Source organism: Ailuropoda melanoleuca, chromosome X (assembly GCF_002007445.2).
Source record: "Ailuropoda melanoleuca isolate Jingjing chromosome X, ASM200744v2, whole genome shotgun sequence".
NCBI classification, from domain to species: Eukaryota; Metazoa; Chordata; class Mammalia; order Carnivora; family Ursidae; genus Ailuropoda; species Ailuropoda melanoleuca.
Window position 1 is genome coordinate 16728362 of NC_048238.1, and position 24430 is coordinate 16752791.

Consider the following 24430-nt stretch of genomic DNA (forward strand, 5'->3'; position numbering starts at 1 on the left):
ACCAAGAATGCAAATGGGATTAGCCTGGCTGCTCAGGTCTGATGGGGTCATGTCTGTGGGTGATGGAGAGAATGCAGAAAGGTCAGAACACATTTGGTTAAGAGGAACTGAAGGCAAAGATAAGTGAGGAGATCATCAGAGAGCCACGAGCTGCTATAAATGGATTTATGTCCTCTGACACAGAAAAATGACAATCTGAGAGGGTTTAGACAAATGCAGACGAAATTGCTGAGCAACCACTGGTAATTCTGAGGAATTGTGGGAAGAGGAGAGCTCAAAGACTGGAAAAGGGAAAATGTCCGAATTTCCCAAAAACTCTAACCTCAAACTGGAAATTGAATTCACTCAAACATTCTAGAATGAATTATTAAATCGAGTGGTTTCTGGGTACTTAGGGAAGAAGGGCTGGCTAGCAAGCAGCGTAGAGTCACTGAGTCCTGCCTGGTGAGCGCCTGGGCAGATTAGGGCTGTGCTCCCGGATGGAGACTCCACAACTGGGTTTTCATCCTGTTTGTCACAGCACTTTGCAAAACTCCATTTCCTGATAAGATGGAGAATCACGGACTGGATGAAAACCTGTTGGGGATGGTGTGCATACGGAACCGGTTGAACAGCTCTCCTCAGAGAGTGCTAATTAATGTTAAATCAAAAGCAGATCTCTAGTAATAATACTAGAAATTCTAACAATGATGATGGAAACAGTAGCTGTTACTTCCTGAGTTCTTACTACGTGCCAGGCTTTGCTCGCAATGCTTTACTTGTATTAACCAATTAACCTCACAATCACTCTATTCCTAGGGCTGGGTTTACATATGTGGAAAGTAAGGCTTTGAGCAATTAAATGATTTGTCTAAGGCCACGCAGTAAGTGATGGAGCTGGCCCTTGAACCCAGAGCCCGTCCTCTCAGCAAGCATGCTCAGTCCTGCTGGGGAGGAGGGTATGTGTTAGAGGATAGATTCAGGATTCTGTAATTGAAATCCCAGCTCCAGGAAGTAGTATTTTATTTTCTCCATACTAGGTTGCTGTTTTGGGGTATGTGATTCAAAAGGGACAGGGGTGTGAGTTGACAGGTACGTGATGTAGCCACCTTAGGCCCAACCCCTGGTTCCTAATGCTCCGGCACTTCAGTTCATCCCTCTTTGCCCAGCATGAGCGCATCTCCCCCCGTGGGAACATAAGCCTAGGGGACGGGGGAAAACCTGACGTGCAAAGTCAGAACAAGCATGTTTGTGTGCAGATTGAATCAGTGTCCTCCCTTTCCCAGGAGCTGTCTTAAAACATATCTCTGATTGCAAGTGAAATGGTATGACCCATATTGAAGATATCTACCTGCAAATGGCTGCATTTTGGGGTCTTCCTGTGAGCCCACTGAATTCACTCCAGAAAGACCCGATCACTGATGCCCAGGTGGGAACTATTTTTCTTCAGGCTTTTATATTAGTGCTTCTCAGACTTTATTTTTTTTTTTAAGATTTATTTATTTATTTTTAGAGAGACAGAGAGAACATGCATGAGTGGGGGGGGGAGGGAGGTGAGGGGGCAGAGGGAGAGAATCTTTCAAGCAGATTCCCTGCTGAGCGAGGAGTCTGATTCAGGGCTTGATCCTACAACCCATGAGATCATGACCTGAACCAAAACCAAGAGTCAGGCACTTAACTGACTGAGTCACCCAGATGCCCCAGTGCTTCTCAGACTTTAATGTGCATGGGAATTTCCTGGGGATCTTCTTAAAATTTGGATTCTGATTCAGTAGTTCTGGCAGGGGCCTGACTCTGCATTCTAACGAGCACTACCTCTGGTATCAGCATCCACCTCTGGTCAGTGGACCCACTTCAAGTAGCGAGATTCCACATCACTGCTCAGAGCTCTGAGCCTATTAGCAGCTCAAAAATGCTTAGTAACTTGTAAATTGATCTGGACGTGTCTCTAATTCAAGAACATTAGTCATCAGTTACCAGGTTATGGAAAGCACCGTAAAATAGGAGATGGATTTTTGGGGGGGAGGGGTTGGGGGAAAAGAATACTTTATTTGCAATTCAGAGCAAGATTTAACTGACCTTCTGACTTTAGTCATTTGAGGGTTCAGAGATGACTGGGCTCACTTGAAGAATCAAAACATTATTATTACATAGATGGCCAACACAGGGCTTAATTCTCATGACAAAGATGGGAAGACAAGCATGGCAGAAATTTACTACTCACATGATGACTCAGTGGTGAGGGAAGCCCGCAGGGATGATGTCATCAACTCTTCTCAATTCATATTTACTATAGAATCTATAGTTTTTTTCCTCCCCAATAGTATCTTCTACCTTTAAAAAAAATGAAACTGTTATCAAGACTTTCCTTCCCTTCCACTCTGGAGGCTATGAAAAATATTCTTGCTTTTTAGCTAAAACTCTTTACAATATGAGATCTAAATTTGGTTTTTCAGATTTTTTTCTTTAGAAAAGTTATAAATATTCTCATTTTCTACATTTTGCACAACATTCTTATCCCTTCTAAAATTAGTCAGTCTACCTCTCTACCCCCCTTAGAGTAAGAAAAATGAAATGAGCCATGTCAACATTCTAAAGCCTGGGGAAACATGCCAGAAATGAAGGTCTGCAGAGACTGATGGAAGAGAAAAATGCACAGAGACAACACCCAGTGCCATTCCACTCCCCATTGCCAGATTTTTGAAAAAGAAAAACCATTTTAGGGTGAGGGCAGGAGGGGGAATTAAGAATGTATAGCCAAAGATGACATTTGAAGCTCTCTCTCACTGATTTTTTGGGTATGATTTTTTATTTTTATGTTTGGACACTATGTGTAGTGTACCAAGAAGCTTATTGATATATGTCTGTTTTCATTGACCTCACTGACCTGTGGTTCCTATCAGTGGCTCTAATGAGTTCACATTTAAACGTTAATTATAATTTCTGGAAGGCAGGAACATCCACAAGCAGCAGAATGCTAGACTGGATGCAACAGTCCATCCCCGACAAGCTCGGTTATTTAATATCCCTTTGCCTTATGAGATCAAATTTCTGCTCTGGCATAGGCATTTCTGTAAAAGGTCAGTTCTGATATTGGAAGGGAACATTTAATCAAAAATAGTATGTAAAAAGATAATTCAGAGATTATATCAAATAATAACCTTTATTCTCTCTGACATAAACCAACCATTACCAAGAATATTGAAACTCAAAGCTACTGTGTGTTGAGTCATATTTAGAGAATTAATATCAGCTATAAAGTAGCTATTACACAGAATATTACAATGCAAAATCATTGTGTTATATTTATAGAATTAGTATCATCCATAGAAAAAATAACTTTTATATTATTAAAGTTAGCAGATGCTCTTGTTTCATTCAAGGCAATGCATCATTTAGTTATTATTCATACTATTGGTAAAACCGTCACTGAATTTTTAAATATGTCTCATTTAGGTTTGGCTGCATTATGTTTTTATTTTAGAAGAAAAAAAGAAACACAAGGACAGTAAACATTTTGTTTTAAATGATAAAATGCTCAAGTATTGTAAATGTAAAACCATGCAAAAATTAGTTGTATGTGTCTGCTTTTCAACAACTTATTAGAAAATAGAGAATTATTAATCTGGAATGTAGGGCAAAATTCCAGGACTAATAATGATTCTAGTAAGGACTAATAGGTTCCAGTGTTGTGTGTTATCTTGGGAATTTTGATATTTTGCAGGATGCCAGTTGGGTAATTCACACTCGAGTATGTTGCTGTCATGCACAAGGTCGTCTATGGCGGTCCACCCCCAACCCCACCCCACGCTTCCCCCCTGCAGTTAACTGCCCCAAGACCCTTCCTGCCTCAGCTTTTCCAATCAGCCCTCTTTCGTACACTCCCATATGGTCCTTCCCCATCCAAGTGCAGAAGCCTGCCTGAATCTCACATTAGCCGTAGTGGTTACCGGCATGCGCTTTGATGGTGGACTAGCCTGGGTTCAAATCCCAGCTCTGCCACTTTCCAGATGTGCTCTCTATACCTGGGCTAACAGTACCTCATTGTCAGGATGGTTGTGTGAAGCAAATGAGATAAGGTATGGAGAGTGCTTGTGGGTGTGCACTATGCCACTTTTTAAGGCCACTTCCTGTTGCTCTTCTCATCTATTCTCACTTGCTGTAGTCATGCATACTCTCCCCATCTGCTACTGGCCCCATCTTCGGCCCCCTCCTGGTTTCACAGCAGTTTCCTTCAGTGGCTGGCATGTAATCAGAGCCTTGAAATGGCCTCTACAGAATCCTGCAATTAGGCCTGTAGCGGGACATGTAGGTGGTTCAAGGGGTTGCAAGTTCTAGAAGCTTCACAGTGAGTTCTACCAGAGAAGGGACCATGTATTCTTCACCTCCAGCACAGTCCCTGTGCCTGGAATGTAGCAAGCAGGTACTGAATAAATAGCGATGAAATAAATCCACTGCTGCCTCCAGCCCTCAGGGGTTCCCGACTGCCCGCAGGAGGGAAGAGAGGAGGCCACTCAGTCGTGTAAACGAGGACTTCTAGGGCACTTCACCTCAGGACTCAACGTATTTCACTAGCTAATCATCTCCACAGTTTACATTGTACTTTCACATTCGTCACTTGATTTAAGATAAGATTTTATTCCAATCTACTCTCCACAGAGCCTTCAGAGTAATTTTTCTTAAGATGAACCTAAACTGGGCATTTTCCTGCTTGAAATCTTTTAAGGCTGACTGGCTGACTACAGATAGAATTTCAGCTTCTTCACAGGGCAGGCTCAGTCTTTTCTTTTCTTTTTTTTTTTAAAGATTTGTTTATTTATTTGAGTGAGAGAGAGAGTCGGGGGAGGGGCAGAGGGAGAGAGTCCTCGAGCAGACTCCCCACTGAGTGCCGAGCCCAGTGGTGGGCTCCATCTCCTGACCCTGAGATCATGACCTGAGCCACGCAGGCGCCCCAGGCTCAGTCCTTCTACACATAATTTCTGCCCCTCTTTTTGTGATTCCCTGCCCTCTCTTCTCCTTAGACACAGGGAACTCTCTAGACATATAGATCCCCTTGCTAGTCCCACTTTCAAATAGGCATCTCTGCCTTCTGTTTATGCTGTTCCCTCTGCCTGTCCCTCTCCCATCTATCTGGGCTACAACATCCATCTTTCAGTCAAACTCAGAATAATTGATGGGGCTACGGTATTGGTGATGGAGGTGTGAGCACAATTGGCTGAGGCTATGGGGACAGGAGATGTGTTTAGAGCATCTGTATCCAGGATATGGGGAAGCCATGGAAATGGTTGGACTTAGGGTCAATTAGGAACTTCGTAGTCAAGGCAGAAGCAGTTTGTTTGAGGCCTGGGGAATTTTTTTCCTCCTTTTTTAAAAAAAATATTTATTTGAGAGAGAGAGAGCACATGCATGTGCGCGTGTACGCGAGCAAGTGAGTAGGGGGGAGGCCAGAGAGAGTCTTAAGCAGACTCCACTGAGCACAGAGCCTGACATTGGGATTCTATTTCATGACCCTGAGATCATGACCTGAGCTAAAACCAAGAGTTGGATGCTTAACTCACTGTGCCACCCAGCTGCCCCCAAGGGAATTTTTTTTTTTTTTAGTAGAACTGCTTCTTCATACCCAAGGCTGACAGTCCCAACAAGGTAGTCAAACTGGGATGAGGGGACAACACATACACGTTGTCTTAGTTTGGGTTCCCTCAGAAGCAGACCTTGAGTCAAGGATTTGAGTGCAAATAGTTTGTGTGGGAGGTGATCCTAGGAAGCACTGGTGAGGAAGTACTAAGAAAGGCAGAGTACTAAGCAAAAGAAGCCTATACGGGAGATGTTATTGAACAGCACACCGCGGTGGGCAACTGGGGCTCAATACACCTGGGAAACAATGGGAGATAATGGAGAATACGCTTCATATTCCACCAAAGAGGTAAGGGAGCTGCGGAGTTTATCCACCAACTCCCATCTGCCATTAGTTGAGGGTTGTTTCTGGGTGTGCTGGGGGAGGGGAGCATTAGCTCTGTACATAGAGGCTGAGAGGACTCCAGCAGTCCGTGTAGCTGGGAATCGCTGGGTCAGCACATAGAGGAATGGTAAATTCCAAGGAGATACAGGCAAGCCTCTGATCGCATGTGCTACACACTTGTAGACACTTGGTCAGAGATGAGACAGGTAGAACCAAGGGGACACCAATCTGAAAGATAGCAGGCCCAAGAAAATTCAGACAAACAACAAGGAGCCACTAGGGTGGTTCCTTATAGAAGATCATGGCCGAGCAAGCAGGGGAATAATTGTCAGAGCCCTGAGTCAGGTAGGTAATGGGAGTTCTGGGTCTGACTCCTTTCTCTATTGCGTTCTATCTGTGAGTCCCTGGTCACATTATTGGACCCTTCTGTACCTCGGTTTCCTCACGAGTAATATCTACCTCACCTTCTTACAGATTTTAGAGAGGACCAAGTGAAATAATTTATAAGAAGCTCTTAGAAACCTGTGTGGCATCATAGAATCATCAAAGAGAACAAGATGGTGAGGAACAAATTGGGAAGAAGGTTAATTCTAAAACAATTTTTCTGTCTCCAGCTAAGGGGCTTCACGTGACTTCCATGAAGGCAAAAGCCAATGTCAGGTGACCAACCAAGCTTGAGCACTGAGTTATAAACATCTGGCTGTGGTAGAAGGTGTGTAGAAAGGACACAGCAGCTGTTTCTGGCAGCAAGGAGTGGACTGTTAGTACTGCCATTGAGACCAACAACGGCCATTGTGAACAACGCTGTCGGACAGGTGACACCTGTCACCTGGAGGAAGGGTGCTGGGGTGAAGCGGGACATAAGGATTTCAGATTTTTTTTAGATGAGGACTTGCATTATGAAAGGAGTGAATACAATCCAAACACTATTTTCATTTACATTCTGCAAATCAATCATCCCAGTTACACTTCTTAAACAAGGCATCACCTAGATATGAACTTTCCCCTGAAGTAGGGATCAGACTTTTTGTTGCCAGAGGAGACAGGAGGGTAGAACTAAACAGTCACACTTGTACATAAACTGCAAGGCTGCTGAGATAATCCTTGCAGTGGCTCTTGCTGAGTGCAATTGCTCCTGGTGTCAGCGTGAACTGTCACAAAGGGAAAGTAAGAGGGTTGTCTCAGCATCTGGAGGATGGCTGCCATTTTCACCAGGATGTCTAATACCATTTTCCTCAAGGGATCTTGATAATGGTGTACTTTCTGGTGAACACTGTTTAATGGAAGGCATTTTGTGAGCATCTTGCAAAATATAAAGGCTTGACTTGATGGTTCAGCCCATACACTGGGATTTTCCAAATGTGGGGCAATAGTACCATTAAAAAAAGCAGTGAATGAACTAATGAGGAAGGATGTTGCCTGTGATAACAGGGAATGTAATAACACCGTTTTATTGGAGTCAAGTAAGATAAAAATATCATAGTGGGTCTATCTGGGAAGCCCCTAATTCTGGGAACAGGAAGGACATAGCTAGTATTTTACAAATGATCTCTTTAAATAGAATTTCCTTCATGTCAGCAGATTTCTCCCTCGCCTTATGCAAAATTCTGTTATGCCTCACTTTCTATTTGCCTGTTATTTTTCCATCGTTTATTAGTTTCCCCCATTCCATTCTTGACTGGCAAATTACCATTGACATTTGGATTATTTTCAGAGACAAGGAGAAGGTATTGGAGTTTGCCAAATGAGGATGCAGTAACTCATGACAATCAACAGTTGGAACTCTAGGTATCTATGCTGGGCTTGGAAGTAAGAGCTTGCAAACAACAGGATTTTACTTGGCGAATACTAGCCTTTTCTATTCTTTAGCACTGCCCATATGTCTCCTGGAGTGCAGGGAAGCAAGGCTGTGTTGATTTACACAGATTTCCTAAGTTCCAGTCAAGCAATTCTAGCTTATTTTAAGCACTTTCCTCCTTTAATTTCACAGCTGGGTACCTATAGGAATGCCTGGGTTTAGGAAACTCACTTGGAACCTCTCCTCCCCATCCTTCCCTAAATGCATGGAAGGGCCCTCATGGCGTCCTTTTATATCGTTAGCTTAAGCATTCCCTCACAAGGCCATAGAAGTTTCCTTAGAGGTTTCTTTTTCTTCACATTAAATGATATATCCTTACTTTGCTCATCTTGGTCACATACTCATTATTTGTTTCTGGGGCTTCTCTCTGAAGTTACATCAACTTCTCCAAGACTTTCTTACTAACTTATTTGGCCAAGAAGCATAATCCCTAGTTTAGGAGGACTAATCCCTGTGGATATGACAAGTGTATTCGCTGCCTCTCCCACTGCACTCTCTGGAGGTTGGTGTTGTTGGAGTCTGCAGTTGCTAAAGCAAACCCTACCAGGCTTTGTCCCTTCCTCTCACCTCTGCCTCTCTCCCCAGTCTCATCTGTTGCTCCAGTTCCCTTTGCTCTCTGTTCTCCAGTTTTCTGAACCGTCTTCAGTGTCCTGAATTTGCCATGGCCTGTTTCAGTTCTGTTGCCAACAAGAGAACCCAGTTGTATCATTAGGGAAAGGCTGGCCCCTGTAACAGATTACCTCCAACATCTCAGTGGATTAACATAAGAGAAACCTAAGGGAGGCTGGGAAAGCAGTGTGGGGCATTGAAACCTAACAGGAGAATTCCCCAATATAAGGAAGATGTTCAAAATATGCCAGAAAGAACACGTCTGCCACTGTCTTAGTTTGGCTTCCTCTAAAAGCAGACCCTGAAAAACGGACTTGGGTACAAGCCGCTTATTTAAGAGATGGTTCTGGGAAGCAGGAAGAACCAGTTACATGGTTATTCCTGTGGGCAACTGGGGCCCAGGGCCTCTGAGGACCCTTTGAAGAATGGTGTAGAATGTCTCTCAGAAATGTCTTCCCGGTGTTGGGGAATGCCGGCACATTTATCTACTCTCATTCCCCATTGATTGAGAGTTTTCTTGAGGACAGTAACTGCATCCGCCCCACCCCAGTCGTGCTTCCGGACTGCCCTTGGAGTCCTGGAAAACGTTTTAGAAAAAGCTTTAGAAAATGTCCTGAGACAAAAAAGCAGAAGGACGGGGCAGTCAGTGAAGTGTCTGCCTTCAGCTCAGGTCATGATCCTGGGGTCCTGGGATCGAGCCCTGCATCAGGCTCCCTGCTCCGCGGGGAGCCTGCTTCTCCCTCTGCCCCTCCTCCCACTCGTGCTCTCTCTCTCTCAAAAATAAATAAAATAAAATAAAATAAAATAAAATAAAATAAAATAAAATAAAATCTTAAAAAAAAGCAGCAGAAGGACATGGAAGGTCACGAGGTGGCACGCTTGTAGCTTGCGTGGTAACTGTCCACACAGCTGAAGCAGAAATCAGAGGTAGGCCGAGGAGTCATGGTGCAGAGCACAAAAGTGTCTGCCACAGCCACGTCTTCTCAGCCTCTCGGTATTTGCAGATTGTTGTCTACTATGTCCCAGACGCTGTGACAAGCCCTGGATACACAATAAAGAACATAACTATGTAGTCCTACCTCTCATGAAACTTAGAGCCACTGAAGGAGAGAAATGTTAAACACATAGCACATTTGATGACAAATGATGGTACTGCCACAAGGAAACTGAATGATGTGACGGGGAGTGGCGGCAAGATGGTAAAGGCCAATCATACAGGGCTTTGCAGAGAGCATTACAAATTTTGCTTTTTTCCCCTAAGCAGTATTGGCAACCTCTGAGAGAGTTTTAATCAGGGGAGCGACACACGGTCTTCATTATTCATAGGGTCCATGTTTTCTAATTCCAGTACGGCCCCAGATTTATTTGTAACCCCCAAATCAACACTCTCAGCACTTAACACGTCCTTTGTGCATATGTGCAGGGTGGCAAAAAAGGTGAGTTGCCTGCCACGTTCCCAGCTAAGGTCAAATAAGGCAGCACTCTGCCTTCTTGTTCCAACTGCCATACTGCAAACAAGTGACCTTTTTGCAGTATATTTAGTGCCGTGTTTTTCACATTTTTGTGACTTTTTTTGGTTGGCAATTTTGTTGTTTAAAATAGCTCCCAATGGGGCACCTGGTTGGCTCAGTCGTTAAGCGTTTGCCTTCGGCTCAGTGCGTGATCCCAGTGTCCTGGGATCGAGCCCCGCATTGGGCTCCCTGCTCCACTGGGAGCCTGCTTCTTCCTCTCCCACTCCCCCTGCTTGTGTTCCCTCTCTCGCTGGCTGTCTCTCTCTCTCTCTCTCTGTCAAATAAATAAATAAATAAATAAATAAATAAATAAATAAAATCTTAAAAAAAATAGCTCTCAAGCCAGTGCTGAGGTGTTGTCCAGTGTCTCTAAGTGCAAAAAGGCTGTGATGTGCTTTATGACAAAAATATGTGTGTCAGATAAGCTTCATTCAAGCATGAGTTATAGTGCTGTTGGCCATGAGATTAATGTTAATGAATTAACAATATATGTTAAATAAGATGTCTTTCAACTTAAACACATATAAAACAAGGTTATGTATTGATTGATTGAAGGAAATGTGACTAGAGGCTCACAGGAACCTAAGTGTGTATTTTCCCTAGGAGTGATGCTTCAGTATTTGCCAACCCAGGGTTCATAGCAAATTTTAGAACATAACCACTGTGTGGGATGCCTGGGTGGCACAGTCGATTAAGTACCTGACTCTTGATTTCAGCTCAGGTCATGATCCCAGGGTTGTGGGACCGAGCCCTTGCGTTGGGCTCCACACTGGGCGTGGAGCCTGCTTAAGAGTCTCTCTCTTCCTTTCCCTTTGCCTCTCCTCCCCCCACCTCTCTTCCTCTTAAAAAAAGATTCTCTCTCTCCCTCTCTGCTTTCTCTCACTCTCTCCAAAAGAAAAAAAAATGAACATAAGCACTGTGAAGAACGAGAATCAACTGTATCTGGTTATGCTTTGAAGGAGGTTCCTCTGGTTGCTCTGTGGAGAACAGGTGGGAAACAAGCAAGAGTGTAAAAGTAGAGGTAAGTTGTAAGCTCATTCCAATCATCCAGGTGAAAGATGATGGTCATGTGGGTCAAAATGGTGGCAGGGGAAATGGAGAAGAGTGAATTCTTTCTAGGTACATCTTGAAGGTAGACGAGGCATGAATGGTGATGGACTGGATAGAGAGGGGGACAAGAAGTGGTGGTGGTAAGGAGAGAGATGTGTTAGTTAAGAATGACTTCCAGGTTTTCAGCTTAAGTCAGGAGCTTTTTGCTAAAAGAGCAAAGTTTGGGAAAGTTTGAAATTACACTGGATTTGGGAGGGAAGATTCAGGTGTCCTTTGTGGCCATGCCATGAACTTCTAGGCACTTAGAGAGGGAAGAGAAACTAAAGTTTATGGAAGAAACTATCAAATAAATTGATACTTTCAAGATAAGTGTTAGAAGCTAACGTAGGGGAGTGCACAGGCATGTCTGAAAGCTGAGAGAGCAGGCACCTGACCCAGGCAGTGTTCAGGATGGCTTCCTGGGTGGTCTGGCATCTGAGCTGAGACTTGGAGGATGAATTCTAGTTGTTCAGCTGAGTGTGGGAAGGATGTTCCAGAGGTAGCATGTTTACGTGTATGCCTGTGATGGCCTCCCAACTGGTCTTCTTGGATTTTTCCTCTTAATTCATTCTATACCCCCTTAGCTGATAAATGTGCAGCTGTAGTCCAACTACCCCGCTGTTGGGAAGCTTCCTAAATCCATTCCTGACATTCACAGTCCTCTCAGGCCTGGTGTCACAGACCTTTTTAGCCTTCTCTCCTGTGAGCAGTATATGAAGGTACAGCCTGGCACTCATAGAATTGGTGGTATTTGTAAAGCAAACAAGAAAGGCAGCGGTATTGCAGAAATCTGATGAGAGGTCTGGTGTCCAGGAGGGGCACCTTCCATGGGCACGTCCGTCTAGCACACCTTGATGAGACCACCTCTCAAATCATCTCCCCGAATTCCTTTCTCTGGAAGAATAAACCGAAAACTCTGGATGACCTCGGTGGGAGAAGTTTTAATAAAAAGATTCCGGGCAGCTCCCGACACGTCTCCAGGACGGCTGGACCCTAGTTCAGTGAACCCTGGAGGCCACAGCTTGCGTCACCACACCAGGGGCACTGGACCGTGGCTGCGGTCTCCTCTGCCCTGGAACCCGGACCGCGGCTGCCACTGTCATCACTGCTGTTGCCATCACCACCAAGATGGATTCTCCGTTGTCCCTGCTTCTTTGTTTTGCTCTCTCTCAACTGCAAGTCTGGTAAGAGCGTGAGCTATTGTTAAAGTAGTCTCGGACTGGCAAGTAATGTGAAATAATAAGCGTAATAAGACATTATCCACCTTGAGGCATCTTCTCCCCATTGCCAAACTTATTTCTTTCAAGAAATAAATTACACAGCGTGGTCTACATAATGTCACATGATCTCTAAGGTCCTTTCCGCCTCGGAGAGGCTATGCTTTGCTCACGTTCTGTAGCTAACTACTTTTTCAGTGGGGGATTTATTCTCCAGGGCAAGGCTATTACAAAAAATACGGACATCTTTCTTGGTTCATTTACTTTTCAATTTTATGCTACCAATTTTTGTTTCAAACTAGAATGGAAGGGCAGAATCCACATTTCTTCAGAGCAGCAGACTGTATTAACTTAATGTCTCAGTATTACGAGACAGCCAAAGGGCTGTGTCAAAGATATTTAGTTGTTTTTACTCTCATAATTACACTGGTTTTAGCAAGATGGGTGTGATTTCTCAAGCACTCTATTACAGTTGGGAATATGAGACTGCCTTTCAAATTGCTAAAAGCACCTCAGTGTATCTGCAATATGATAATACTAATCCTAGCTTGACATAAATGCTAGTTTTACGGCTGCATACTCTGTAAAAAGTGTATTTTAGCCTGAAGAAAATGCCAGTGTTCAGATAGTTTTGACTTTATTTTGTCTTTCTTGGTCTGTAATAATCATGTTTAATTTTGACACATTTAGTTAGACATCTTGAAACCCTAAATGCTCTGTTACAGTAAAAGAACATGGAGCTGAACTGAAATTTCAGTAATTTGTTGAAGAATTGTGTAATCGATGGGGGAAAATTTAGTCCTATGCACACTGTAACTTAATTAGATCAAAACGTAAAAATCACTGTCACATTTCTATTAGGCCTTCTGTGGAAGATGACGTAACCGAATTATAAAATCTCTGATTTGGTAAGGATTGTACACGTTCATCTTTTGCAGTGTTGCTTTGAATTGGTATTAGATTTTCTGTGAGAAAAGGGTGGTTCTGAGGTCAAAGAAGTCTGAGGAATTCTGCATTCTGTGTCTTGCGGGGGGGGGGGGTGTTCAAAGTGCATGTTAATACCTTAAAGGCACAAGAAGTTTTATGGTAAAGAAAGCTGTTTAACTTTGTAGCATGCTTCTTAAATTTGATCATAAAATTTGTTTTTGTTTGTTTTTTATAAAAACATGTTGACATAATGAGATAATCCATACAGTTTGAGGTGCCCGGGTGGCTGAGTTGGTTAAGTGTCTGACTCTTGATTTCCCTTCACGTCGTGATCTCAGGGTTTTGAGATGGAGTCCCCGAGTCAGGCTCCATGCCCAGCATGGAGTCTGCTTGGGATTCTGTCTCTCCCTCTGCCTCTCCCCACCCCTTGGCTCCTGTTCTCCCTATCTCTATTTTTAAAAAAGTTCGATAAAGTTTGGGAAACACATCTATTATAGCCTTCTACTCCATTCGTAATATTCTTGCCAGACGTATGGTCATCCAGGTTTTGTCTGATAGTTACCTTGGCAAGTTCAAAGAAAGCATTAAATAAATAGACCTTGGTACTGAGGGGAACACAGTGACTCCTTACTATGTTGGGACCTTCAAAGAGAGAACTCACCTGAACTGTTAAGTCACAAAGGAATAATTTGATGAGCTAAAACATGAAGTTAGCAATTTACTCATATAACATTTTTTTCTATTTTTAAAAAGATTTTATGTATTTATTCGCAAGAGACAGAGGAAGAACACAGGGGAGAGTGAGAGGGAGAAGCACATTCCCTGCTGGGTAGAGAGCCTGATGTGGGACTCCATATTAGGACCCTGGGATCGTGACCTGAGCCAAAGGCAGACGCTCAACCGACTGAGCCACCCAGGTGCCCTATCCATATAATTTTCATCGGACTATCTTACAGTCACACATTAATACTAGTCAAGAGTGCCTTGAGAAATCCTCTAGTGTTGAGTACTGCCCTCAAGCTGTCATCTCATATTAGTTAGCTTGAACTTTCCATTCTTCTGGAATTACTGCTACACTGCCCTTAGTTAGAGTTTATGCACATCACTTATGTGTTACAATACTGTGGTTCTAGTGCCAAAATAGAAAATTTCACTATCAGTCAAGAGGTATTTTCACAGATTTGTAGCCACACAGTGATGGTTGCCATCATCTGTCACATTTGGGAATGGAAGGTGTGGTGCTACTGTATGGTTTTGGCATTGCGGCCAACCCCTCTCCCCAGTTCTGGGAAATGACTCAGGCCTGGCCAGTCAATGCAATCCTTCCCTCTTAACACAGTGATTGATTCAGCAATGAGCACGTGACTCAAGGCAAATCAGTGAAACTCGATTCTGGAATTCTGTGTTGGGAGACAATTCTCCATAGGTCTTTCACTTTTCTGCACATCTTGCAAGTGAGGCACTGAATGCCCTTTATGCCTATCTTTTCAAGGAGGTGTTTTTTAAAAGTTGTTATTTAAATTTCTGTAAGTTAACGTACAGTGTAGTATTAGTTTCAGGAGTACAATACAGTGGTGTTAGGCGCTGTTTGTACTTTTGTCATGAAATCCTTCTAGCAACCTTAAGAGGTTGGTTTTTTTTTTAAGATTATTTATTTATTTAGTTGACAGAGATAGAGACAGCAAGAGAGGGAACACAAGCAGGGGGAGCAGGAGAGGAAGAAGCAGGCTCATAGCGGAGAAGCCTGATGTGGGGCTCGAACCCATAACGCTGAGATCACGCCCTGAGCCGAAGGCAGATGCTTAACAACACTGCCACCCAGGCGCCCCAAGAGGTTGGTTTTTTATCCCCACTTTACAGAATGGGCAACCGAGTGCTGGCAGTTAGGCTCTTCTTCAATGTGGGCAGTAAAGAGAAATACAAATATTATTCTCTTTCTTTTTTGTTTAGGTCTTTCTAATGAAAACATTAAGTGATATAAACATTAAATGATTTTCCAGTAATTATTTTTTTTATATGCACTGAAGAGTAATTTTCAAAGAAGGACAAATCTTAGGTTCAACTGGCACACTTTTCTAATAGTAAACAGCAAGCATTCTCTGCTCCACCAAAACCTTGGATTTCTTAGGCTCAGAAGGACCATCGATTTACCTTTGTGTGCTCTAGTTGCCTGACCAATGCAGTGAGTATTAATGAGTCCCCACCCCACAGGCTTGTGGTGATTGAATGAGTTGCTACATGGAAAGTGTTTAGGGTGTGGGAAGGGGTGAAGGGAGGAAGGAGGGGGAAGAAGAGGCAGAGCTAAGGATTTCAGAGAACCTTGTTCACCAGGAGAATATCCCTCCCACCTCCCAGCTTCCTTTGTTCTTTTTCTTACTCCCACTCAACAGAGAAAAACAAGCAGAAAATAACTTTATACAACCTTTTGATAATTTCCCTCAGCTCACCATCCTGGGTCCCAGGCTCTAGGTTTCTCTTTCCTATGTCATTAGTATTCACAACTTTGTTATGCCCTTCAGTTTTATTATCTGTTCAGATACCAACTTTTTTTTAAGGAGCCTTTCCCTCTTTAAGTCCATTAAGACTCACAAGAACAGAACAGTTTAAAATGTATTTACACACGGCTTGCTCCTGTATAATTCTGACCCTTTAGTAAAAAACAAAAAAAAGAAAAGAAAAAGAAAAAAAACATACAAAGCTTAAACAACGTGACACAGGTACTTCTCTTGACTTTTTTTTTTTTTAAATTGACCCCTAAAATATGCAAGTGCATATTTTGCCACTCCTTAATTTTATTTCTTAATAGTTTATTTTAATACCAATCTTATTAGCAGCCACTGATTTGAATGCAAATCTTGCTCAAGTCAGTGTTCCCTTGGCATCAGACCCCTCGGGTTTGTTTTTTTGTTTTGTTTTGTTTTGTTTTTGTTTTTGTTTTGTCTCAGCTTTGGACTCTTTTCCAAGAGGGAAGGGGCAAGCTGAGGGAGAAAAGGGCTAGGGGATGGGGATGGAAGGGGCATTCCTGTGGCTCGTTCTCATTGCTAGCCGCTCTGCTTCCTGGAAAGATGTTCATTTTGCTAATCTACCAGGGAGACAACAGAGCCCTTGTTCTGTTCGTGCCAGTTTCATTCTATGAGGGATTTGAGATGATTGTCTCCTTAATGCTGCCACAGACAAGCTGGGAATAATGGGAGAATCTGGGCTGGAACCAGTCTTTCTTATCTAGTGATGGGTACATGTCAAAAACAAGAATGAAAACAAAGGTGAGCAATGCTGTCATTAAGACCTAATAACGTAGCTTGGCAGAGCTCCAGTTTTATCTCAGGACCCCTTCACACTTAAAAATAATTAAATAATTGAGGACCGCAAAGAGCTATTGTTTATGTGGGTTATAACTATCAATATTTACCATATAAAATATTAAGACAGATATTTAAAATTAATTCATTCAAAGATAATAATAAACCATTACATGTTATGATACATAACACTTTAAAAATAAAAATAACTATTTTCCAAAACAAAAAACATTTCATGGTAAAGTAGCACTGTTTTTACAATTTTGCAAATCTCTTTCGTGTCTGGCTTAAGAGGAGATGCATGGATTATCATAGCTGTTTCTGTGATATCATACATCATGTAGCTTCCAAAAAACTCCTTGCACATTTGGAGGGAATGAAAGTAGAAAAGATAACGTCTTAGTATTATTATGAAAATTGTTTTGACCTCGCAGACCCCCTGAAAGGGACGTGGGGACCCTCAGGGATCTCTGGGCTCCACTTTGAGAATGGCTGACATAGATGAACTTATTTTTAAAGTGAACTCAGGCAGTTAAAAGTCATAAAGGAACAAAAGGATGGCACTAAAGACAAAACCAGATTCTGTTGGATCAAGGAGGAAATGATTTTTTTCTAGCTGACTTTGAGAAATAAGATTTTGAGGAAGTCAAATATAGGGAAAGCTAGACCAGCACTGTCCAATAGAACTTCGTGCAATGATGGGAATGCTCACATCTGTGCTGTCCAATACTGTAGCTGCGGCCACAAGTGGCTAGTGAGCGCTTGAAACGAGGTTAGTGAGACAGAGGACTGGAGTTTTAAATGTTATTGTTCGATTTAAATTTAATCTGAAATAGCACTAGCTCCCATGGTTAGTGGTGACCATGCTGGATGGAGCCGTTCTAGACAAAGGAACTGCCTGGAGGAAGCTACTTCATCAAAGGAGCAAGAAATCTTCCTGTTGGAAAGAGACACCATTTCCTTTCGGAAGGAAGAAGCCTCCACTCCCAAGTGACCGGGGAGATGAAAATGAGGTTACAGATGGCTTTTCCAGGTGGCAGTCACCACTCTGCTTTTTACCAGGGAGTTTGTGATTGTTAGAACACAATCTGTAACTATTATGGAATGACACTGTCACTTCCCAGGGTGCACTCTTCCGCCATAGTCACATGCACGATGTCACTTGAGATGATGTGACTGTCTCAGGGACACTTAGGATCGGGGCATCTACAGAGGGTGGTTGTTCCCACCTTTAAGGTGGTGGTCCTGGTTGGGATACGGCACTCTTCTTGCTTTGCCCTAGTCCTGACATTGGCTTTGGTGAGAGGATCGAGAGATAGAACATAGACTAGGCCCAGTGCATTGTCTTGAACTCACTAGGGGCTCAAGAAGTGTTAGCATGATTGTTTCTTGGGGACGGGGATCCTGGTGAGCAGGAGGTGGGGCTGGAGTTGGGGCACTGGCCGCTGTTCAAGTTCTTGGGCTGTGAAAGACCCCCACCTGCGGGCCTCCTTCTTGATCCCAGAACAGGATGTTTCCAGGACAAGGGGCTCTGCAGCATGCTAAGGCATATGCCTGTGAGTGGGGCCTCCGTTTCCTCATCTACAAAATGAAAGGCTTGGAGATCAGTGACCCACCCTCCCCCAGGCGTGAAAGCTGTTCCTCTGCACCACAGTGCCACCACCCATGAAAACCACGGAACTAGATGATCTCTATAAGTCCTTCTAGAAAAGAACAGAGTGCACATGGGGATTGTTGGCAAAGAACTGCAGCGGTTCTCCACTGTTTGAACACATGGCAAGCCTTCTCTGTTGCGCTTGTGGGAGATTAAAGTGAGCTGGATAATTACCCTGTGGTTTTAATCAGTGTAGACATAGCCAATGAAGGTAATTCACAAAATGACCTGCCCTTTTTTTTGTCTAGGTAATAATTACCCTTAATCTACGTCTTGATGGAATAAGGACCTGCACTGGAATGTCAGCAATGGGAATGGAGAGGAAGTGCGTTGGAGGGGATTCAAAGGAAGTAAGAGGGTACTGAGAGCGGCTACAGAGGAAAAGGAGAGGCAAGAGGCAAAGACGAGGTAGGGCCCTGGTTCTCAAAGCATACTTTCTGGACCGGCAGCAAAGCATCACCTGGGAACTTGTGAGAAATCATTGAGCCCTTCTCTACTTACTGAATCAGAAACTCTAGGGCTGGGACACATGGAGCCACATGGCCCGAGAGGTTACAACACTCCAACCCTGACCCCAGGGCCCAGAGTATGATATTGGGGTGCAAAAAGCTGGCCCTTTAGTCTTAAGGAGGGACAATGTGGGGTGTGATGTATGCTCTGAACTTTACCTAAGGCCCCATCTTTGCTTGTCTCTTTCCCCATCCTATTCTGGGTCCCTCATTCCCTAACAGGCTTTTGCTCAGAGCCGTTTTTCACTCAACCACAAGCATGTGAATCCGTGTCTCAGGCTCTGCTTCTAGCAGATGGCTCTAATGTTGGGAAGCTAAGAAAAGGCTCCCATGATGGCGGTGAATATGTAGAGAATACATGACTTATAATCACTTAGTTCGATGTTGAGTTGAAAAAAATTAGTTTTTCAAATGGTAATACATTTAAACGTTTCAAAAATCAAAAGGTATAAAATGATGTGTGGTAAAAATCTCTCTTCTAACCCATGCCCTGTCTGCCCATTCACAGGTCACCACAGTGGTTTAATCACTTCAGTATTATTCCAGGGACTTAGAAATGCATACACGAGCAAATACAGATTTATACTCTTTCCCCTGTCCCTTTGCCCCAAAGGATCAATTTCTATCTACGGTGCTCTGCGTCTTGCCTCTCTCCCCTTTACACTATATATTGAAGGACTTCCCCTATATGTACATAGAGAGCATCCTCATTCAGTTTTTCCGTTGTAGGGGCATACCATGGTTTCTGTAATCAGCACCCCATTCATAGCCACTCAGGTTATTTTCAATCTTTGGCTTCGATCTGACTTTTGAAAACTATTGAGCCACATAAAGTTGCCTACAATGTGGGGGTTCTAGTGTTCAGGAGGGACAACACCTCTTTCCTAGGGGCCATGTTAAAGGTGTGAGGGGTGTATTATGGAGGAATTTCCCCTTTACAAAAACTCGATGTATGAAATGATATGGGAAAAAAGCACATAACTTAAGAGGTGATGATTTTCTTTTAAAAATGTTTTATTTAATAGGAGGTTTACCCAAGTGTTCCTTTAGATGGAGAGTTGCTAAGTTTTAAAAATATAATTTAATCCTACAAAAATTTAAATTACCTTCAACTTTGCAGAAACGCATCTACTGTATTAAATAAAGCAAGCGGCTCCTGTGTTGTTTTATTTTTATCACATACTGTATATGGAATTCGCAAAGACCATTTAAGCATTAATATTCCTGTGCTGAAATTTTGTTACAGTGAATGGGTATTGGTTAGGGTTTGGCAATCCCACTGTTGAATAAACATTTTTGTCAAAATGGTACTTATTTTTATGAAATTCAATCTGAAATGACCCTTGGGGATCTTGAAAGATGTAGCTCACTTAGAACCTAGCTTTGGGAAATATTTTGGCTTGGCATTGTAGATATTTTATCTTTAATCTGAAAAATCTTTTTAACTCTCTTTACCAGTTTTCTCCTTCATTTATTAGAATCCTATAGCTAAGACAATAATTAACATTGTCTCCAAGAAAAAAGGAGGCATTCTGAATATTTTAAAAAAATGATTTCCAATGGTTGAGGAAAGCCTAATTAAATTAGAGCTATTCTTATGACAAGTAGTTTTCTACATGCTTTCTCTCTGTTTTGATATATCAGACCTATATGGCATAAATTACCATTTCATGTTCAAAATTTGTTGTTTTCGTTCACTTAAAGTAACACTTTACTGTTAATTTCCACGAATGTTACACCTAAACAGATTGCAAATACAGAGAAGTGTTACCAATCCTGTTTCCACAGAGCAGGGAAGTTGCAAAATGTTAATTGAATGGAAAAATTGGGTCTTTATACATCTTTATACATTGGGTCTTCTCTTGATTATCTCAAAAATTGGGATTTAAAAATCCTTAGCCCTGAGAATGCACTATTATCCCCTGAAAATGCAAAACAAAAATAGTAGTTGTTGCCGCTTGGGTATATACAGGTAAGCAAGGCAAGGAGGAGGGAGAGAGGGGACAGAGAGAGAGGGAGAGAGAGGGCTCTCATTACACTGGGAAGGAATTTGAACTGCAAGGGCACTTTCTAAATTTCCGGATGAGCCCACAGAAATGACAGACAGTGAAGAGTCAAAGACATTTTTGAGCAGGATTTTGTGGCAAAACATGGAAAACAGGGAAAGCATTTCATGTTTTATCCATGCGCTCGGTTGTGCCAATATTGGCTGAATGTTGCGTAACAACACAGTAGCTGTGCTTACCGCAGCTGTCGTTTAAGGAATGTGGCAGATTTGCTTGACTTAAAAAATCTTCCAGCAAAAATTCCATTTTTACTTTAGGAATTTTACTTAGGAATTGGGGGGAAGGCTCAGAAGAATGCAGAGTGGAATGCTCTGCTGCTATTTACTTGTCCCATCCATCCACCCCTCCCTGATATGTGGGCTAGGGGTGAGCGGAGCTGGGAGGGGAGCGTTAGGGGCTGGACAGGGGTGTAGGGGTGTGTTTGTGGGGGGGTGGGGGGATTACTGTTTCACTGGGGGTTACAGTGCGTGAGGCCAATGGGCAAGTAGAATCAACTCTGTGGGAGTTGGGGAGGGAGGCACTCTCCCCAAAACAAGACGAAGTACAGAAACAAGGCCATCTGCCTAATAAGGACTTAGGAAGCCAGTGGTGGGAAAAGTCAGCCTACAGGAATTTGGGAGCCCGATTGCACTTTTTATGCAGTTTCCTTGCAGGTTCTCTCCGTTCTCCCCCTTTCTTCATGGCCGCCTTTTACCAGTTGACCTGGTGTGGAACTCTGAAAATCTAAGAGCTCGCCCATCTGGAATGTTAAGAGGCAGCACCTAGATAAGAGGGTTTGGATTACATGGAAGAAACAGGGCTGCTTTTTCCTAATTTTTTTTTTATGTTCTATCAACTTGATTGTTAAAAAGAAATTGTAGAATATACATAATGTAAATCTACCATTTTAACCATTTTTAAGCATATAGTTCTGTGGTTTTAAGAATATTTGCTTTGCTGTGTAACCATCACCACCACACATTTCCAGAACTTTTCCATCTTCCCAAACTGCAACTAAGTCCCCATTGAATAGTAGCTCCCCATTCCCCTGCCCCCAGCCCCTGCCAGCCACCTTGTTCTTTCTGTCTCTAGGTGCGTCATGTAAGTGGCCGTTTTTTGAGAGCATCAAAGTCCTTCACGGCCCTATTGGCTGTGTATTTGCTGGCTGGGGCCTTTCATTTGAATGTAGACACTACCGCCCAGCGCTACTGATGGGGACAGATGAGAGGGTGTCTGTCCAGTCAGGCAAACGCTCCGTGAGGACTCACAGCACAAGGACAACAGGCTCACGTGCCCGTGGGGACAGCTGCGGGGTGGTGGCGTGGAAATGGGGTTGTGGAGGAAGCTGCCATTTTAGACTGGACTTTGGGAGGAGAGTCTTTGTATTTCAGTTACTCACTGGTAGACAGAGGAAGTTGAATTTTACAAGCTGTTTAATGAGGGAATGGTGAGGGCTGGGCAAACATGGTTAGTCACAGGGCTCCGGGCCTAGGTTATTTATTCGCTGGAGGAGCCCAGCGCTTGTGAGTGGAATGGATTGCCGACTGGGAAGCTGAGTAAATTTGACCAAGAGGCCTAAGCCGAGGGGGAGACTGGTCTCTTTCTGAGCTCTATTGACACTGAATAGAAATGCGGGCTTAATTCCAATTTGTTTCCTAGCAAAATAAATACACAAATATCAAGGGAACTTCCTTGTTTTCAGAAAGAGGAAAGAGTCGAAGTTATTATAAGTATGAAAGGCAAATGAAAAGGAGATGAGTGGTTTTGAGGATACGATAAAAATATCTTGGTAGGCAGTTCCACGTAAGTGTAAAAGGATACTCCGAAATCTTTCCTGGCTGCAAGGGCAAGCAGCAGTGGATTACATTCCCCAGAAAGGTTGTGGGTGTGATCATATTCAGGGATATGCCGGGCTTGGACACCAGACCGAATCACAACATAAACATTAGAAATAAGGCCTTTGTTTTTGCAAAAATCACCACAAACTCGTCTCTCTTAAAATGCCAACATTATGTTAAAATCTAGATCCAAATATGCATGTAAATATTTATGGAGTGGATGACTGAACAATATATATACTTGAGAACTATAAAGAGTTCCCAGTTTAAAGATACCCTATGCATTTTAAGAGGCAGCCACAAATCCCCTGGTCTTACACTGTTTGCTCCCAGCCCTCACTGCTGCATTGGCTTTAATTAGGGGCTTACGGTGGCGTGGACCCCTTCTTGTTAGGAGCTAAACTGTTACAACCGACGTTTTGCACTCTCACACAGAGAACAGTCTGCGCATGGGCAGTGTCTATCAGTTATTCCATACAATAAACCAAACGTTTAAAAGTGAACTGAAAACTCAAGGTGGGTCCTTTCAAACTTCCTGTTTCTTGTAGCCGTTTTGATTGTTTAGTATTTACTTAACATTTTCATGTACCGATTCCAAAAAATAACACATGCGTAGTGTAGAAAGTGTAGGTATACAGATAGGTATAACAACAAAAAACCCCGAACATGACTGGTAATCCACTATTCAGAGATAAAATGCTGTTCTATTCTGATGCATTTTTTTCTAGTCTAAAATGGAGGTGGGCAGTTTTTCATCTTCCTTTTTCATTTAACATTTCATCAGAAGCATTTTTCTTGGCCATTAAAGATTTTTCAAACATGGGTATAATAATGGCTGCATCATTTCCTCCTGTGGCCATACCAGACTTTATTTAACCATTTCCCTGGTGTCAGACGTTTAGGTTCTTTCAAGCTTTTGTTATCAGAAATGGCTCTTTGATGAGCTTTTGTTTTCCACTGATCTTTGACCTTCTCATGTCAGAATCCCAAGGACAGGGAATGAAGACTTTTGAAACTTCTTAAAACATTGTACTACATTCCCTCCCTCAGTTACACTCTTACCAGCCTAGCAGGAGAGAGGCTGTTAGTTTTGTCTTTAACAGAGAGTAAGCCCAAGAATCTAAAAACAAAATTTTCCAGTTTGGCAGGTGTAAAATGATTATCTTAGGGTTGCTTGAATTTGCATTTCTTTGATTGCTAGTTAGCTTGAAACACTTCAATATGATAATTGGTTATTTGTGGTTCTACTGAAAATTCTGTTCGTTTCCTTTGCCCACTTTTTTTTCCTATTTGTTTGCCTTATTTATGCTTGATAAGACTTTTTTTGATGCTAAAAATACAGTCCTTTGTCACCAGCAGAACCAATAGAGAACTCCATAGGAAAACAGATGTTCATACTAGCAGTACAAATTAGAAAGCTCCTGGGAGGATTTTATGAAGAAAAGTTTTAAACATTATTGAAGGATCCAAATACATGGGAAGTTTGCTACATTTACACTTAGGAGGCCTCAGTAGTCTACAGATGCAAATTCTCCCCACAGTAAGTTTTAAATTCAGTGTAATTAACAACAAAAATCTCCACAGGATTATTCTGGGAACTCAACAACTAGTTCTGAAATTAATAAGAAACAATGACCGTGCACACAAATCTTAAGTAATTTGGAAGAGAACAAAAGTTGGTGAGGGGGGAGGGAGAGACCCATTCTACCAGATATCAAGACATATTTCAAGTTTCCAACAATCTGAAACAAACGGTATTCCGACACAGGAAGGGGCAAACTAATATACGAAACAGAGGAGAGACTCGCCGCCCCCCACAAAGAGTCAGTGATGTATAAAATGGCCTGTTTCACAAATCAGTTGGGAAAAGACCAACCATATTCAATAAACAGAGTTGGGACAATTGGCTCTCTGTATGGAAAAATGTTAAAATCCT